Here is a 20,980-nt window from a genome sequence, read left to right on the forward strand (position 1 = left end):
CACAACTGGTTGCTGTAGGAAGAAAGGTATCGACAACAAAGAAACGATAAAGAGACTGACTTTACTTTATTTATGAGATAATAGATTTTGTATGTTGTATTTTCTCATTAACTTAAATATGTGTTAAATAATGGCATTTCTATCAGCAGAGCAATAATGTGAAGTTCTATTAATAGATGGCTATTTACAGAATGTATACACTGACTAGGATAGGGTGCGGGGGGAGGATTGACACATGTGTTAGTCATTATATATGCACTGGACAACTCCATGTAGTTGAGAACACGTTTAAGTCGGCCACCACTCACCATGTTAAAGCAATATAAAAAAAAATGAATGTACACTCTCAATCAAAAAAAAGAAAATTATGCTTCAATAGTGTCTGCACTAATATTCAAGCAAGATAACGTCTCACTTGGTAAAGTTAAAAAAAAAAAAAAAAAAAAAAAAAAAATTTGGAGAACTCAGGTCATCCTCTGTCAATTCTACCTTATAACCCACCACACAAGGAGACTCGTATCTCTACTTAAATTTGCAAGTATATTACTGCCAAGTACCGAGTGACCTTCCCTACAATGCTACCATAGAACGGTTAACAAAATTTGCACCGCTTTCTGCGCTTCCTCTTTCCCACAGAAGAGTACCTTGCGTTTCATGGCAAGTGCTTGACTGAGTTTATATCTATGCACCCCCCCAAAATTATTTACAAAAAATACTCGTCTAACTACAGCAACTATCAACAATTTACCTTACCTTCAAAAACGATACTGAGTTCAAGAAAATTCGCCCCCTCTGTCGAAAGTTTTTTAGGGGGTTACTTTGTAACATTGAAAGGGAACCAACATGTTGCAAGGAACACAAGACAAGTAATGACTTAACTCCCTTTCTTTTTTTTTTGTTGTTACAATGACATTTATTTCCTCATTCTCCTGCCATGCATGACTTCTCATTACTGCTGTGATGTCACCCACGTCTCTTATGTGATCGTCTTCTCTCACATGGTCGTCACTCTAACGTCCTCTCTCTCCTTTTTTATTTCCTTACTGTGACGTCATTTCATTCACAGCTCGGTATTTGCATATAGCCGCCATATGCACTCTGTTACGACCTTTTTAGAAGTTTTCTTTTAGTGAGATTTTTCTTTTAAATGAATTTAAATAGACACAGGCTTGTCACGATTATCGATTTAAAAATTTTTTTTTTATTTTACTGGTATTAATTTCATTTATATGTACTAGCCTGGGTGCCCGGGTGTTTGAAAGGTGTGTGTTGAGCAAAAAAAAAGTGGTAGTAGGCAGGTAAGTTTGAACCCATACTGCGAAGGAGAAAAAGAGCATGAAAAACAAAGTGACGTCTTTGTTGTTGCGCCCATCGCCAAACTGGAAGTGACGTATGTTTAAATTAAGGCTAGTCAATCGAAAAGAGGGGATGACTTTCGAAAATATCGGCAAAAAAAACGACCCCTCCTTGTATAAAAGTGCCCAGTTGAGGGTTAAGGAATTAATGTTTTTAGCCAATTTTTTTTATATTTGTTGTCCGAAAGGTCGAGCTTCACAACGATACTGATCTCGTGAAAATTCGCCCCCTCTGTCGAAAGTTTTAGACAGACATACAAACATCAGACAAGTGAGATTCATATTATAGATAATCACGTTGACACTCCAGTTTTCGTTAGATCACCCAAGTTAAGCAACATTGAGCCTAGTCAGTACTAAAATAAGTGACCATTTGGTAATATCAAGCGCTGTATGTGCTTTGCAGACGGAGGGGCACCACCAGATTATTTTTACCCAAGACATACATGAAATAATGCAGCATACCCGTGGCCCTGGAAGGTTATGGGGCTCATCCATCTTCCATCCAATTTCATTTAATGTAATTTGAGCCCATTTCTGAATTTTGTGATAATAATGTAAGCAAATAATTAAATCCTGTAATTGCTGAAGGTAAAGTTAAGCAGTCAAGCCATATTATATAAAATTGCTCAAGTTTCAAAAAGAAATTAATATTCGGTTATTTTAGATGTAAAAATAAGAACATTAATAATTTTTTATCTCGAGTTTGATGAAATTAAATCTGCGAATTCAGAGAATGGGAAGAATTGAGATACCATTTTTATGAATGACCTTGAGCAACATTACCAAGCAATGCTAAGTTGGTTCTAAGGTTTCAAATTTTTAAATTTATTATCCATATTTAATATATAAAGTTATGTTAGCTGGATTTTCCAAGTTGGACTTAAATAGGGTTTAAACTGATAAATCAAACTTTGATTCTAACTAGCCAATTTTTTTCATTTGTTATTGTTGTATCGTGTTATTGGCAATTAAATTTGCTACAATTAAAAAAAAAAAAAATACTTCATTTACTTCGGTTTTTATTAAGATGATGGCATTCTGAAATAAGCACCTTAGCCAAGGGAAATAACTCTTATTGTTTTAGCAAGACTTAGCATTCCTTATTTGCCTTTTTAACTTGGGTATTGAACATAACAAAAAAAGTAATTATAGAGTATTTACAAAATAAATTTGAACATAATGGATCCCGGGTAACTCCAGGTTCGTACATATACTTATATAATAAAGTAAGGCAACTTTTTTTCAGGATCTTTGATTAATAACTTTCTACTTAGAAAATACAGTGTGCCGACACTAAAAATATAATTGCAAATTACTTAAGACTTCTACCTAGTCATGGCTGACGGATTGAAAGCAAGCTACCTCCCTCCCTCCCCTTGTGGATTACATACAGGTTTCAAAGCCCGTGCAGATTCCCGGGTTTGCTAGGAAGGTTCCCGAAGTTTGCTAGGAAGGTTCCCGAGTTTGACAAGATATACCTGAAAAAGATTGGAAGTTCCATCAACAAAAACAAAAATAACACTTAAGATGAGAACAGTAGTTCAAAGAATCAAAATGATATGAATAATGTGTCAATCTTTTTCCTTTGAAAGAGTAATTCCAACCTTTGACCTGGCATTGACTAGTATTTTAGTTAGTAAGCAAATCGTCTGTCAAATTTTGTCAGTTTAACAAGAGAACCTAATTCTATATTCCTAGTAAATCTTTTAGTAAGCTTAATAAAAAGTTGAAATGTTTGATGAATCTTTTGTTCATTCCATTTTTTTGTCCTGCCGTCCCCCTTATATTACATATGTCCATGTCCAGTACACCGCCCAGAAAGTTCACACTGCAGGGTTTCCAGATTGGCTCATCTACAAATTTATCAAGAATTCTTTAAATAGAACATTTCTACTGTTATATAAGAGGAACTTTGTGTGAGTTCGTTCCCTATGGACTCCTAAACGGCTGGTCTGATATTTTTTAAAAAATTTCACATGAAGGTACTTCATGTATCTGGCAGTGTTCTTAGATAAGTTTTGTATCATAATGTTTTTGATTAAATATCGATAATCGAAAAAAAAAAAAAAAAGAAAATAAAAAAAAAAGGATCATTCGATTTTGACCGAAGTTACCAACTTATACAACCTAACATCACAAGTGCATTATACTACAATGTATATATATATTTTTAGTGTCGGCACACTGTATTTTCTAAGTAAAAAGTTATTAATCAAAGATCCTGAAAAAAAGTTGCCTTACTTTATTATATAAGTATATGTACTAACCTGGTGTTACCCGGGATCCATTATGTTCAAATTTATTGTGTAAATACTCTATAAGACTGTCACTGCAGGAAGGCATGTGAAGTTTCCTCCCGGTGCACCACAATGGGTCCCCGAATAAAGCAGACAATTGATTTGATTGAAAAACGGGCGATTTCATCAATTTCAATGACAAGAAAAATATGAGTGTGAAACCTCTGATCCTCATTCAATCCTGGGCAACGTCAGGTCTCCCTGCTAGTTTTCAAATATTTCAAGTTCTCTAGTATGCTTAAAAAAATATGTAAATTGTAGAATGTATTTATCTATATAAAAAAGTCCATGAATTCAATTTTTTCAATTTTATAAGGAACTCAGCAGTTCCCTATAAAATTGAAAAAATTGAATATGATACTAATTATTAAAAAAAAAAAAAAAAAAAATGTAAATATTTTGGAGCGGACATTTTCAATACAGCCATTTTTTTTTTCTTTATCACCCTCGACAAAACCAACAAGCAGCTAAATCCCACCCCTTCAGAGATCCCGAGGTGTATGAAAGCCTTCTACTCCAATAGTTTCTTCCTCAGAACTCCCTTCCAGGATTCTACGTCTGTACTGATATGCAAAAGTTCAAGTGTAATGTGAACAGACATCTTGCTACTCATCTCTCTTCATACCCCTGCAACTTATGTCCCCGATAGTAGCCCCTACTTCAAAGTGGCACTGTCTTGTTTGGGGTAAAAATTGAATTTAAAAAAATGAATAAAAGAAAATTTTCGATTTGGCATTTTTTTCTTTTAAAATTTAGCTTTAAGTTTTTAATTTGGCCTTTTTTTGGCCTTTTTTCCTGAAAGATTTAGTTTCAAATATTTATGATGGCCTGGCAACCCTGCCACACTGAATACCTGGTTTCATTCAGACTTTTGGGTCCGAAACTCTCTTATTACTCATATGCCATCTGTTTAAAGCGAATCTCCTTTTTTGTTTTTCTTCATGCGAGTAGTTTTATCTTAGATATACACAGCTTCAAGAGAGAAAAAACTGATAAACATTTTGGGGCTAATTTTAGACATTTGACTAAAAGGTATTTTTGTTGTTGTTGATAGGGGAATATTATAGGGGCCTTTAGGGCTTTGAGTCATAACTGGTAGGGTACCCGTCCTAGGAGGAGTACAAGCAAGAATTATATTTTTAATGTTTCTTTCTTTCTTTGCAAGGTGTGGTACGGTTTTGGGGGTACAAATGGTATAGTTTAAAAATTGATATCATATCGTATGAATCCGAAAATTCTATTGTTGGCATTGGTTTCCCTGGTATGTTTCTAGTCAGAATAATTTCTAGGAAGACATTGGGTACTTACGAGAGGGACCACATGAAGGTTGCCAACATCCTAAATGAAATTGATTTTTTTGGAACAAACTGGATTTGAATTTGAGACGCCCAAGTTGTCAGCTTCAACTAAAAATTTGATGTAGAGCAATTCTTTTGTATTAAATTTTTTGTGTCTAACTTGCTTAAAGTTTCTTGAAGGTGGATGAGAGTTTGGATGGGTGCATCCCCTTAAATAGTAAAGTTAAAAAAAAAAATAATTTGTTCATTTTACTATCACAGTCTGATGTGTCTGTCAAAAGTTTTTAGAAGACATACAAACATACACACACACACACACACACACACACATTTTCCCTTGTGAATCTATCTATCTATCTATCTATCTATCTATCTATATATATATATATAAAAGGAAAATGTGTGTATGTCCGGCAAGGGCTTGGGGGGGGGCTCTGGGCAGTTACTGTTTCTTAGAACCTTTTATATGCTACCTAGATTATAATATCTACGATTTATGAAACGAGGTCACGCGTATCTTTAATTTAGGCGACTTTTACACGCTATTTTTGCGATATTTCTTGGTCTACGCGTGTTTGTTTGGCTTTTTCAGTATAAAAGCGAAACTGAATCTGTAGCATAACCAAACTCCCTGGCACTCGTGCCAGGTATGTCCAGAAAGCAATGAGGTTTGATGAATGCCGGTGGAGGGGCCTCTTATATCAGACAATTGCTATTCATTTGGACACTCCTCTATCCCCCCCCCCCCCGAACATCTTGGCGAAACAAAACAAAAAAAAACTGGCTCGCAGCCAAAGTTAAGTGTGGGATTTCATTGCGCTATGACGTGATGTTTGGCCTCGTTAAATTTACGCACCTGTCACTTAACTTTTTAATCGTTTAATTAAATCGCTTTTCAGTTCCTGTCCTGCTTTGACCGAGCGGTTAGATGTCAGATATTTTCACACTTTCTTTTCCACCTTTGCGTCAAGGATTTGGGTTCGAGCCTACCTGCCTACTACAATTTTTTTTTTTTTTTGTCCTTAACACACGCCTATAAACACTCGGGCAACGCCGGGCACCCCCGCTAGTAATAGATAAAATGGCAATATGTAAAAAGAAAATAAAACATTTTCTAAAGAAGACAATGAAAATAGTCTCAAATCTTTACGTTCCTTTCTCTAGGTATTGAATCTGTACCCCCCCAATCTTCAAATACATATATCTGATTTTAATGAAATTTAAACCATATACATCTTTATATATTTTTTCTTCAAGCGGTTTGACACAAGGTCAGGTATAGTTTTGAAAAAAAAAAAAAGAAAGCACATTAGGCCTATAAAAATGCGTTGGCAGTTTTGTCGGCATTCTCCAGTAATGGCCGCCTCAGACGATCAGCAGTAAAGTATCCCCCTTCAACAAATCAAAGCTTGAGAGAGTGGACCTCCTAAGACTGGACAGAAACGTACCTTATGCATACAATACCAATGGTTTTATGAAACGAATATATATATATATATATATATATATATATATATATATATATATAAATTCGTTTATTTTATGGATTGAATCGATAATTGATACTAGTGACGTTAGATGGAATCAAAGGAGAATTCCAATGGTATATTTAGATTATATGAAAAATTTAACCTTTATTTAAACTTATTTGAATCTTCTGTTCACATATTGCTTCTGATAACACAAACATTGGTTTTTATATAAAGAATTAAAAAAATATTTAGCAAATATAACAAGTGCAAAAGAGATGCAGACAATTTCACTTAAAGGGACGATTAGAATATTTTGAAGATCTCTCGGTTGGAATGTATGGCATTCGATAAGATGTCCAATCCTCAGTCAGTACAAAATAATAAATTAAAAAAAAAAAATGATAGCGAATATATATATATATATATATATATATATATTGGAGAAAAAAGAATTCCAGCAGAGGGTTCTATTATAAGGAAAAAATCTTCAAAATAAGAGCGTAATATTTATTTTTTATTTTCAAAAGTTTAGATAAGTAATCGGTACCGTCGGTTTCAAACGTGATATGAGAAGACCGTTTTTAGCTCCCAATATCAAGCTCTCTTCAGCCGATCAGCTACACAGATGATATAGATCGGCTGAAGAGAGCTTGATATTGGGATCTAAAAAGCGGTTCCTTAATATTAGGTTTGGAACCGACGGTACCGATAGCTTATCTAGACTTCTGAAAATATGTCCTGCAAAATTTGCTAACTTCCGATGTATCATCACTACCTCTAGTGTGGAAATTGATTTGAAAAAGAAAGGTAAAAAAAAAAATAAAAAATGACCCTCTAGACAGGGTATTAAAAACCTGACAAAAATAACTGTCTCGTGTTTGGTCTAAATTTTCAATATTTAACCTTCTGTTTTCGACATTCATTGAAATCCAATGAAGAAATATTTTTAGAAGTCAGGTGCACTTTTGTGGCTCATATTAATTTTGTTTCTCTTAGGTTGTGATATACCATTACCCTCACCTCTTTCATCCATTCCTTATCATCCCACCATTTTGATGAAGAGGTCGGGTATTCTGAAAGACTTTGCGAAAGGGAAGGGGTATCATAACAACTAATAATACAGGTCTTATTGACTTTACCTCCCTCGCCTCTTGTGATGTCCACTTTTTTTTTTTTTTTTTGCCAATTTTGACTAATGATGTCACAACTTTTGGAACGTCCTCCTCCTCCTCTCTCTCTCTCTCTCTCTCTCTCTCTCTCTTCTTACTCTTCTCTATTTTCTCTTTTTATATTTATTTTACTCTCTCTATTTTCCTCTATGATTTTTCCCTCTTAAACTACGTCTGTGATTTCGCCCCCACTTAAAATACGTTAAATTTTCTATTTTTTCTTATACACACAAGTAACATTATTCAATATTTTGATAACTTTATCACTGTAGATTTTAAATACTAATGTTTTTTTTTAAATTTAAAATCTGAATGAATAAATCTCCGAACACACACATACATACATACATACATACATACATACATGATGATTACAACGTCTTGTCAGACGAGTGCCACTCCCTCATACATTTAAAATCCATGATTCCAAATGTCTGAAGGAGTATTTGTACAAAAATGATGTTACAGATTGTACGACAGCTAAATCTCTCTCTCAGTTCAAAATGTTGAAATCCAGCAACAAGCAAGAGCAAGATAGCCAGCAACAAATTAAACTGCAGACCAGCTTAATGCGGGTAATGGTCTTCCGCTTTATGGTTTTTTAAATCAGAGATTTGCTTCTCCTAGAAAGGTTGCCTTCACCACGGCTTACGGGAGCCCTCTCTACCCCAATACATATATACACACACAAATATACATACATACACACATACACACGTCCATACGCACACATCCATATACACACACTTTTTTCCTTGGTAGATCGCACATTTTCTAAGATTTATAATAAAAATATAATTCGTAAATAAAATATAGGGTTCATAATTAAGAATGTTAGATTGGAGTTATTCAGGAGTGTGGGGGCTAGACTTCAAATCATTTGACCAGCGATACTGTTATATAAGCCACACTGGTGATTATTAGTGAACATGAAACCTATGTTTATGGATAAAAAAAAAGTAATTTATATTTATTATCCCAGGTTAATATTTTCTGAAGGTGAAACAATCGATGAATTAATCCATAAGGATTTATGTCGCTACACCTTGATGAGCATGTTCCAGTCAACCAATTACAAGTAACTAGAAACCTCTTCAGGCGATGCTGTTTATACAAAAATAGTCCATGATAAAATAGAAAAATAAACTTACAGCAGATATTGATCATACTAATATTTCATATACACACTCATGTGTATACATACTATCTTTTAACTTCAAAGATAGTGTGTATACACTGTCTATATAATCTATATATCTATAAAAGTGAAATTGTGTGTCTGTGTGTACATTTCCCTACTTAAATACTCTTGTCAATTTTCGATCTACAGACTCGAAATTTGACATACGGGATATTGAGATTTGGGAAAATCTTTTTAATCGGGTTTCAGCAAAAGATTTTGCTGTCAAGGGGTCAAAGTTCAACGATTTGACCTTTTGAAAACTCTATCAAACTCCTTTGCCAATTTTGGGTCTAAACACTTGAAATTTTAAATGCAGGTTACTTGGACATGGGTCAAACTTTTTAATTTGATTTGAGACTAAAACGTAAAATGGTAAGAGGTTAAAATTGGGGCCAAAGTTTTTTTAAAAAATTACCTCTGCAGTCTCTACCAAATTACTCAGACAATTTCTGATCTCAACATTTGAAATTTTACATAAAGAGTATTCACACGTACGGCAAGTTATGAACAGTACATAGGGCCCGAGCAAAGCCAGGCTGAACTGCTAGTTTGTATTATAAAGATAGGACTTAACACACTCTTGTATAGAACTAGTTATGAACTAGAATATAGGTTTAAATTAACCTTCCTTGTATCAACTGACACATGCATGTATATACGCATTTGTATATACTAGCGGGACCTGTGGAAATTCCACAGTGGCATCTTTCATATGTAATATATTTCTGCTGGGGTGGACGTTCAGCGTGAATGGAGACCCCCCCCCCCCCCGCGATATTATTGTACCTATTTACCATGCCTCCCCACGGGACAGACACGTGGAGAAAAGGTACAAAAATAAAAATTGCCTCAGTCGTGAAGGATTTCTCCTCCACTGAAAGAGAACAAGAAATGGAAGTGCCGCATCTGAAGAACAGATACTATACTTTGATCTTGGGGCCAAAAACCCTCTTGTTAAAACTGTAAAAGTATTTATCTAATTAATCTGGTTAATGTAGTGTCGTAATATATCTGGCCATTACGGGTTATCTCCAATATCCTTATAGGAGTATGTGACATAATTCCATTGTAAGCATTCCATTTGCAACACGACGATGCCAGACAACATACAAGTTTAAAGACCACAGAATATGCGACAAAGTTTGGCTAGACAGTGCTGTCTCGTCCACCATGTAGTCCTGACCTGGCACCATCAGGTATGAAGGCTCTTGTTCATTGCTGGCAAAAGTGCATTGAGGATAGTGGTAACTGTAGAAAAATAAAATCTGGAGCGCAAAAGGTTGCTCGTTTTAATGGTACCGCTCCTGTTGTCGTAGCGCTTTAACTTTTTAAGTTAAAAAATAGGATCCTCATATATTATATATTGTACGAACTACCTTGAATACAGGGAACGGATATTATAAATTAACGAAAACATTATCTTTAATATTCAGGCAGAGACCTCTTTTATGTACAGTGGTATTGATGACGGCCTAAATAAGGAAAAGATAAATCCATACATTATGAACTTTATGAATATCTTGATTACTCTGTATGGATATTAAAGATGATGCTTTAGTGAACTTATAAGAGTCTGTTGTTGGTGTTCAAAATCGTTCATACAGTGTGTGTGTGTGTGTGTGTGTGTGTGTGACCTTGTCTGTCTGTGTAATTTTTGGTTTATAGATCTAAAACTTGGTATATAGGGCATTTGGGCTTGTGTAACAAAATTCGATTTGGTCTCTAGCCAGTAAAAATAGCTGTTAAGGGATGAAAAATTGAAAAACAAATGGAACTTTGTTGGTAAGCATAAGTTGACTTATAGTGCTTCTCTACGCATGCACAAATATATAGTTTTTACATTTTTTTTAAGTTTTTATATATGTAAGGACATAGTACAGATGGTAATGAATAAGACTGGACAGCTATGTTTTAGTTTCGATCTTAGCTGATGACACTCAAGTCTTTTTTTTTTTTTTTTTTTTTTACTTTTGAAATTACTACCATATATTCGGTACAATATAATAATCGATATAGAATTGACTGTATAATAATAAATACGAAATCAGCATAAATTAAAATAATATATTAGCATATTTTATGAGTGGGCAATGTCAGGTAGTGGGTACAATATAATAATTAAATAGAGAATAAGTTCTATAATAATTCATATGAAATTTGAATAAATTAAAATATATTTATGCGTTTTTATTTATTTATTTGTGAACTATTATTCTCTTTTTTTTTTTTTTTTTTTTAACAACGTTTCGGCCAACTATTCCTCTGGCCTTCGTCAAGTTGTTGACGAAGACCAGAGGAATAGTTGGCCGAATCGTCGTTATACAACAACAAAAAATAAATAATAATTAAAAAAATGATGAGGATAATAGTCTGCAAATTAATAAATAATAAAAAAAAAAAATACAAAAGTTACTTCTTTCAAAAGAATTCCAATAATTAAATATATATTTTAGCATATTGCGACTGGGCAACGCCGGGCAGTTTGCTATTATATGATCGCAGTGGAAGGGTGTGTCGTTTTGCCAAATTTTACCAAATATGGTAAAAACATATATTATAGTCCTAATAGTAGTTATGTCAATACAGGGCCAAAAGCTCTCAAAGGTATTTGTTAGCTTATGTGGCATGTTGATTACATTTCAAAACTAATAACCTTGCTGTTCTGTTTAAAGTAAACGCGTTTATAAATATGAGATATGCATATTATGTGATACTAGAACTTAGGATATGAATTCTTGAAGGGCTTGTTGACCTCGATCATATCTGCAATTTATTTATTTTTTTTTAATGGAAATCGTTCCTGACAAAGCATGAAGTCACTTGATGTAAGGAACAAAAGAAAAAAGGTACTGGTGCATTGTAGGAACCGGATGTTGTTACTATTACATATTACGAACTGGATTTTTCATAAATGTCCGGTATGGCTGGATCAACAATGGCGAGTACTTGTGCATCTATGTTACTACGCTGAAATAACGTTTTTATTTAGAAAGCCATTCTTAACATGGGAAGCATAGTGTGTTTTGTAACTATTCTGTACTTTCACATAACAATTTAACAAACAAAAATATCGTAAAACTTGAATTTAACTATTAAAAACAAAATCATAATTTGAACAAGCTTCTGAGCGTTTTTAATGGTGCTCAGCATATCATAGCGGCGATGTCAGGTGCTGGTCGAGCCCGGGTGAATATTTATAAGAAATCCAAGTTCGTAGTATGCGAAATTACTGATTTGCAGTTCATACAATGTATTAGTACCTGGGGGGGGGGGATAAGTGTTAAATGGATAGATTTCTACCCAGAAAACAGCAATTCTTTTCCCTTTGTCAGAAACATCCCTCATGGAATATGACAACTAAAGGACAGATTAAAAGAAGCAAGAGTTACAAGGATGCCGGAAGTAAACTGTTGTGGTATCTCCCCCTAATAATAAACTCTTCTACTTACTATGAAGTCGAGGAGAATATATCTCTCGGCGTTAGCACACAAGTTATGCACAAGTCACGCGTATTTGGCAGTCGGTCTGACGTATCACTGCAGTCTTTATATATAGATTTTAGTTCTATGTATTTTGTTTCCGCTAATTATAGAGTTGTCTTTATTCTGGACTCTAAGGCCAACTTTTGCATATTTTATATATATATATATATATTATTTAAATATTTTTTACGGGGTACAAAATTTTATTATGGCTATGTAAAGACTAAATTTTTAAATGTTTGCGAACAAGTTTAAATTTAGTCTTTACATAGCCATAATATATATATTTATTTGTTTTTTGTTAGCGATACTTAGTGAATGAATTCAATTATTTATATGGAAGCGCATTTTTTACCTAAATACGAGTGGGGAATAATTTTCTCTTTGACCAGTTTGGTGCCCCCAGATTCTCGCTAGATTCAGCCACTTTGATGAGTCGTAGACGACGAAACTCGTGTCAGTGGATAATTGTATTTTAAAAATTCTCTATTAAAAATAAACAAAACAAAAAAAAAATTAAATTTTACAATTAAATTCTTTCCTTTTAAAGAAAAAAAAAAAAAAAAGAAGGAACTATTCCTCTTTTCTCATATTCCAGTGTTTTGTCATATAGTCATATTGGAGTGACTGTGAATCAACTCTAACTCCATCATACACACCCATGCACTCCGGTTTGTTTCACTACGAACAGGAAAACATGCACGTGTATAGACACACACACATACACACACACATGAATGGTACATTGGTACAGTGATTAAGTGCTTAACGACACGGACTGACATTCTGGGTGTTCTAAGTTTGAATCCAGTTCGTTCCACAAAAATCACTTTCACTTAGTGTTTGGCAAGTACCGAGACTCTTTCTAGAAAGAAAAATATCGAGGAAATTTTTGGATTCGTACAATATGGTGATGATCAGGTTCAGCCATATCAAATATTTTGTTTAATTTCATAACTTTTTTTGCCCCTCTTGTCGCAATGCACACATCTTAATCTAAGAGGAACAAAAACATACCCGATTATGTACGGTTTGTAAGTGTATCTTGTGTAGTTCCTGACTTTTAGGTGGACATACATTCATCCAATTGCCCGGTGGGGTGGGGGGGTTTAAAAATAACTAAATAGGTCTTAGTTTTAAGCTCCCACCGCCCAGCTCCAAGAGAAATTAACTTATTTTTTATGTGAGACTTGCAAAAATGAAACTTAGGAGGCCTTCACAGCGCTACTGAAAGCATCAAATAAAATTAAGAATGTCCCAGACCATTAACAAAATTAACGTTGCTCGTAGTCTCGTTCCCTTTCTTTGGAGAGAAATGACAATAGTTTCAAAGTGACATATCTGTTCTTCAGATGCTGCACTTCAATTTCTTGTTCTCCAGTTGAGGAGAAATCCTTCACGACTGAGACAATTTTTATTTTTGTTCCTTTTCTCCACGTTAACAAACAACCGTGGTATCTAACTCTGTCCCGTAGGGAGGCATTGTAAATAGGAACGATAAATTAAATCTGGAGTTAGCATCTTTCAATTTGAAAAAAATGCTGATTTATTTCCTGGCCTGTATTGATACACAATTTTTAATGTTATGTATTAATTCATGAAGACATTAAAAAAAAAAAGACATGCTCTCATTGAATGATCAACCAGAAATGGTAGAGAGGTGGTAACAAGGTTGTTAACCTTGTCACCACAATATTGTGAAGATCATTACGCCGTATTTGATCACATGACCCGCGAATAAGTTCCAGGTGTTCTTTGTGTGCGTAGTTATACAGCGTTTTGTTAGTTTTCCCAGATTTTCATTCTTTGTTCTTTTCTCACCTTCTTATCTCATTATCTGTTATTGTGAATCGTCCGGGTTATTTCACTTTAACGTCCCTGTTTTCAGGTGACAGTGAGATAGTAACCAGAGATGAGAAGTTACCCCCCCCCTTCACTCACAGGCATAAAAAAAGAAACTAAGTAAAGCAAACAAAAAAAAAAACAAAAAACAAAAAACTCTGATTCTCTACTTGGAATCTCAACTTGAGGATGACTTGAGCATCTTCGGGTTCAAATATGAGTCATGTCATTCTAGCCTCCAAAATTTAACTTTCTCTTTTTTCGAGTTCTTCCCTTTCCTCTCTATTTACAAGATTAAATCAACATTTAATCAAATACAATGGTTTCTTAGTAAGAAGAATGCAAAGATTGCAAAGTGCTTTTTACAAGCAAATAAAAGTCAGCATGGTGCGGGTGGAGATAAAGAAAATAGAGAGAGTGGTTAGATAGGTGCAGGGAGGAGGGACATGTATAGAGGGGTTTGGGTTGGAAGGAGTAAAAACCGGGTTAGGTTACTGAAAGACAGGTACAGTTAGGCTAGCAGACATGAGATCGGCTTGTTCACATAATTAATGTTCTTGAAATCTTTTTTGCCTCTTTAATCTGATTCCAGGACAGATTTAGTGACTCACAATAACTGATGTATAACAACCCAAAACCTTTTAGAATGTAGAAATTATAATTTTTGAAGTTTGTAATGGTTATGAATGGCGACGTCGGTATTATCATAACTATTAATGCCTTGTAGAAGATTATGTCCCAAAGATGAATGTGTATAGTTATGTGAAGCACATGAATGACAGAAAGTAATGGGAAAATGTGGATACTCACAGTTGACCTGACGTAGACATTTTATTTACAAAGAACCAACACATAGAATCATACAATTTACATCTATCAGTCTTAGTCCGATGCAAATAAATAACTAAATAAGTACAATACTTAGCAAACCACACCGATCATCATGGTATTCACTCATCCTTATCCTTGAGTGGCATCTGAGCCTTGATAAGCGGTGACTCCATAGTTAAAAAAAAAATGTCAGATGGAAATCCATGCATATAATCTATAGTGTCTTCAACCGATTATAATCTAGTTATAATATTCTTTTTGACAGAAGTTTCCTTTGAAATCAAAAAAAAAAAAAAATGATAAATCGACAATAATATTGAAAAAAGAAAATAGATGTAGAAGTTTGACTTTTCAAGTAAATATTGACCAAAAAAAATTAATTAAATATATGTGTGTGTATATATCTATAAAAGTGAACGTGACCGTCTGTATGTCTGTATTTCTCTACCCAATAACTCTGTCAATTTTTAGTCTACAGACTCGAAATTTGATGTACAGGGTACTGTGATTTGGGAAAATCTTTGTAATCCGTTTTAGGCTAAAAATTTGTCTGTTAAGGGGTCAAAGTTCAATGATTTGACCTTTGAGAACTCTACCAAACTCCTCCGCCAATTTTGGGTATAAACATTTGAAATTTTAGATATAGGTTCCTTGGACATGGAACTAACTTAATTGGAGCCTAAAACAATAAATGTTAAGAGGTCATAATAGGGGTCAAAGTTAAAAAAAAAATTTGACCTCTGCAGTCTCTACCAAATAGCTCAGAAAATTTCTGGTATAAACATTTGAAATTTTACATAAAAGGTATTCAGAGATAGGCCAAGCTTTTTAATCGGTTTGGGTCGAAAATTTGAGCTACCAATATATAAAATGTATGTATGTATGTTTGCATGTCTGCCTAAAACTTTCGACAGAGGCGACGGATTTTCACAAGAGCAGTATCGTTTTGAAGCTTGACCCTTCAGACAAGAAATACCGAAAAATTGGCTAAAAACATTTTCTTCACCCTCAACTGGGTACTTTTCAACAAGGAGGGGTCGCTTTTTTCGCCGATATTTTCGAAAGTCATCCCCTCTTTTCGATTGTCTAGCCTTAATTTAAACCTACGTCACTTCCAGTTTGGCGGTGGTCGTAACAGCAAAGACGTCATGTTTTTTCCCGTTCTTTTCCTTCCTCATGGTACGGGTTCAAGCTTGCCTTCCTACTACCACTTTTTTTTTTTTTTTTTTTTTTTAACATACACCTCCAAACACCCGGGCAATGCGGGGGATGAAATTCTAATATATATATATATATATATATATATATATATATATATATATAAGGCTATATGTCTGTCTGTCTGTCTATATTTTCAAACTGTCTCCTCCGAAACTAAAAGTCGCACTAGGGACCTTAAATGATTGGATTTTTTAAGGAACGTTCTTTTATGGGTTTTCAGCCGGTTGAAATAGTTTTTAAGAGGGTCAAAAGGGATCAAAATCGAAAAAAGTCGTTATACATTTTGTACATTCAGCTTAGTTTATGTTTAATCAGTTTATATGCATTGGTACAGTGGTAACGTCACCAGCTTTGAATGCTACAGTTTTGCTTTCGATTCTAGCTGATGGCATCCAAATACTTTTTTTTTTTTTTTACTTTTGAAATCATGATTAAACATTGGGTACAATATCATATTAAATGATCGATAGACTATTTAAATGAGTTTGTTAGTAGGTTTAGTCTATTAACGTCTATAACAAATTGAATGCGTGTACGGCTCCATGGTGACAATGTGTCAGAAAAATTGAGGCATCATATGAAGAACACTTAAGCAGCATAAGCTGAATGTAAAGTCCACGTTAAACCAAGTCACCACAGTTGGTCTCAAGTAACACCCCTGCGGGGCCTGAGCAAAACCGGGCATAACTGCTAGTATATATAGATTTAAATATATCGCTTGTTTTTGTCATCCTTCCTCAACACGACAACATTCCATTCTTTGCGTTTTGATAGCCTTCTAATACTTATCTTTTTATATATATATATATATATATATATATATATATATATATACTAGCAAAAGTACCTGTCGTTGACTGGGTTCAAAAACAGTCTACAGAAAATGGACTCTGATTTATGAAAGTATGATAGATTATGAAAAAGAAGGGTTATAAAGAGATAGCTTCGAATTTAGGGATATCTAAACCAAAGCAAAATATGATGAAAGTAAAAATAAAATAGATAAACCCCATAATTTATTATACCATACCTGTTCACACTGAAACACTTATCACAATATTCTGTGGATCTATATTAAAAAACCTTGTTAAACTTTGTGACATATTTCCATTCTATGGGGGTCAGGCGCGAACGAACACCCCATAATTTTATTATACCATATTTCTTCAAACTGAAACATAGTTATCAAAGTATACTTACGCAGATAGATATGAAAAGTCTTTATTAAAGTTTGTGCCTATTTCCATTCTATGGAGGCTAGGCACGAACGCAGACCCCACAATTTTATCCCTATTTAAGTTAAAACATACTTATCAAAGTATTATGTACATTTATATCAAAAACACTTGTAAACGTTTTTTTGTTTAATTTAGAAATTTTTTATTTTCATACTTTGTGGACCAGGTGCGAATGCAGACCCCACAATTTTAATGAACCACTGTTCTGCCAGATCAAACATACCCATTCCTGTGTCTCGATACATCTATCATTATATGTAATCAGTTTTTTAAAATAGTCAACCATATAGGAGCCTATTCGTGACCAGACACACACATTCAGCTTAATATATATATAATCTCACACAATGCTTCAGGCAAACTACATTTCATTATTAAAAAAATATTAGTTGTTTGAGTAATGATAAAACCAATTAAACTGTAAAATGTAAGTGACTTTACATTAGGAAATTGCCGAATTATGTAATTTATTCTCTTGCCCATATATAAACTTTTATGCTTTTCTAATTTCACATGACTTGGCACTTAGTTACTTTATATATATATATATATATATATATATATATATATATATATATATATATATATATATATTAATATGTAAACATGTTCGTATTTGTGTGTGCGTAAAGAGAATTTAGAATTACACATACACAAATTTCTTCAGCTGCTCATTGATAGCAGGAAGAGGATTTGGGATTATGGGATGGTTTGCTCCTCCCACTCTTATATTAGTAATAGAAACAAAAACTATTAATTAGCGATTAATACAAAATTCAACAAAAACTAGTGGAAATTAATACATATTTGGCTTAAATCATTGGAACAGATTTTGTATACACGTTTTTTTTTTTATTTAAAAAGTATTTATTAGGAATAGATATCCAAGAAAATTCGGTATTTAGGTAATCAGTTCCAAGTTTCCAATTTATTTTTATATTTTTACCCTTACTCCTAACCTTATACTAATTTTTAGTTTGTAAAGTCGGCTTAGTTCGGGTCGTATGATATAGAAGCATTGAAACTTGATTCAGCTTTTTTTATATTATTTGTCAGGAACTGCTTATGTAACGACTACAAATTTCTGGATACCTATTCCTAAAAAGTACACATACACACAAAACAAAACTAGAAAAACCCTAATCAAATAAACAGGGGAAATCTAACTTTACTTTATATGTGTGATAAAGAAAATTTAATATTGTATACAATACTAGTGTGCTACTTCATAAAGATATGTGAATACATTTTTCATTTTCTTCACAATTCCTGTGCAACCTTTATAAGTCATTAATATGTCGCCAGGGTTAAGTTATTTATTTATTTTTTATTTTTATTTTTTTACTTGGGAGTCAGAATTTATCAAAGCCCGAAGGCCATTCAAGGAGAAGAAGGGTTAATGAATGTAGAGTGGTAGTTTCGTAATTTTATGGGGACGGCTCAACAATAACTTGTTTACATTGGATTTGAAGGCTATCATGTATTCAGTGGGGACACAGGTCAGCGGAACAGTGTTCCACAGGCAGGCAGTTCTGGGAATGAAGCCTTGTTCATGGAATCTGCATTTAGATTTAGGTACAGTTAGAGAGTGGGGAAAATCGTATATAGTGGTTGTAGCTAGTTGAGTGTTTTTTTTTTGTGAAAGTTTGGCAAAAGGAGACGATAAATTGAAGTTCAGTCGATCACTTGCTATGAAAAGAATGATAGAGCAGAGACAGGCTCGCAATGTCTCTTCTGTGAGAAAGAGGTTGCAAGGAAGAGAAAAGCGTATTACCTACTGGGTTTCGAAGCCTGTTTTGAACTCGATCAAAGCTGGAACTTAGCACAGTCATCATCTATTTTCCTGCTCCTCATCCATAGCTATAGTTCCTTTCCACTGCTTTCCCATAACATAAAAGGTTTTGCTTCTGAATCTCTGTGCCTGTAATTTACCAACTACCCTTCTAGGGCCGGATATGATACAAGCTTGATGTAGGATAGACCATGATCACTACATGTCCACTTAGAACCGATATTGAATAGCTGTAAAAATGCTAAATTGGATCTCTCAACATTGTATGAACTCCTTTGGTCAAAAACACTGATCTTCCCTGCTAACGGAGATAAGAGACACGGACAATTGAACTTAAAGAGATGGTTAGGATCTTAGAGATCTCTTGGTTGAAGTGTCTTAAATAGGAGGTCACTGTATAGCATTCGCCCCATCCCTAGCAAAGAAAAAAAAAAAAAAAAAAAAAGCTCAGAAAGAAAATATATCTATAATATAAATCTCACCTGTCTGTTTAAATGTATGTATGTATGTCTGCCTAAAATTTTTGACAGAGGCGACGGATTTTCATGAGATCTGTATTGTTTTGAAGCTCGAACCTTCGGACGACAAATATCGAAAAATTGGCTAAAAACATGAATTTCTTCACCCTCAACTGGGCACTTTTCTACAGGGAGAGGTCGCTTTTTTCACAGATATTTTCTCAAGTCACCCCTTCTTTTTGATTGACTTGTCTCAATTTAAACTTACGTCACTTCTGGTTTGGCAATGGGCACAACAGCAAAGACGTTACGTTTTTTTTTTTTTTAATTTTTTTTCCTCCTTTGCAGTATGGGTTCGAGCCTGCCTGCCTACTAATTTTTTTTTTTTTTTTTTTTTCTCTTGCTCAACACACACCTCCAAATACCCGGGTAATGCCAGGCACCTAGGCTAGTTAACTATAAACTACTTGTCTTAGGGCAGGTAAATTTAATTCCACAAACAAGTTTTGCACCATTTTTATCTCCCATTGCAAAGATTTACATTCAAGATGTAATGATACTAAACCTTATGTCCAGAATCCTTGTTCTAATTTTGATAAAATTTCATTACATGATTTTGATTCTAGAAAATGTTTAAAATGGATGAAGCTCTTTTTTAAAAGAAGAGATACCCGAAGAGGCACACAAAATAAATTTATTGATTCGTAGATATTGGTACCCCCCCTACCTCCCTACCTCCTTGTCCCTTTTATACTAGTATTGGGACAATTAATTGGAATCGGGGGAAAATCAGAACATTTTGGGGTATAGGAATTGGAAAATTTTTTACCTAATTTCCGATTCTAAAACGATTCTTTTAATTTTTTTTCTTGACAATAAAAAATGAAACAAACGGAAGATTTATTAAAATTGTTCACTTATAACATAATATTAAGGGCTACAGAATGGATTATAAATCTCATTCTCAGATTCAACGTTGACTCTCAATTTATTTCTTTTATTGGTCAACTAGCCTGGGTACCCGGCATTGCCCGTGTGTTGAGCAAAATAAAAAAAGGCAGGCAAGCTGGAACCTGTGACACGAAGGTGGGAAAGGAAGTGGAGGTGTGTGTAAGGGTGTTGGTTGAGCAAAAAAAGGGGGGAGAGGAATTGTGAGGGCAATTTATATAAAGTAATGTGGTTCTCCGTTGATTAACTGCGTCTGTGTCGAATATATACTCGAGAGTCAAACAGTGTTGTTCTAGCCCTAATTATTATTAAAAAGAATATTATATACATTATTGGTATTTGCGGTTAGATTCTTATAATTATTTTGATTTGATTTTCTTTATATTAATTT

General features: G+C 34.0%; 1 protein-coding gene across 1 annotated transcript in view; it reads left to right on the plus strand.

Annotated features, from left to right (window-relative positions):
- LOC145252765 (uncharacterized) overlaps positions 1 to 20,980 on the plus strand; it is a 187,258-nt gene that overhangs the window by 165,245 nt on the left and 1,033 nt on the right. The gene's annotated exons all lie outside the window — the stretch shown is intronic.

The sequence above is a fragment of the Euprymna scolopes genome, chromosome 29 (genome assembly GCF_053919585.1).
Source record: "Euprymna scolopes isolate OS-2025 chromosome 29, ASM5391958v1, whole genome shotgun sequence".
In the NCBI taxonomy this organism is placed as follows: Eukaryota; Metazoa; Mollusca; class Cephalopoda; order Sepiida; family Sepiolidae; genus Euprymna; species Euprymna scolopes.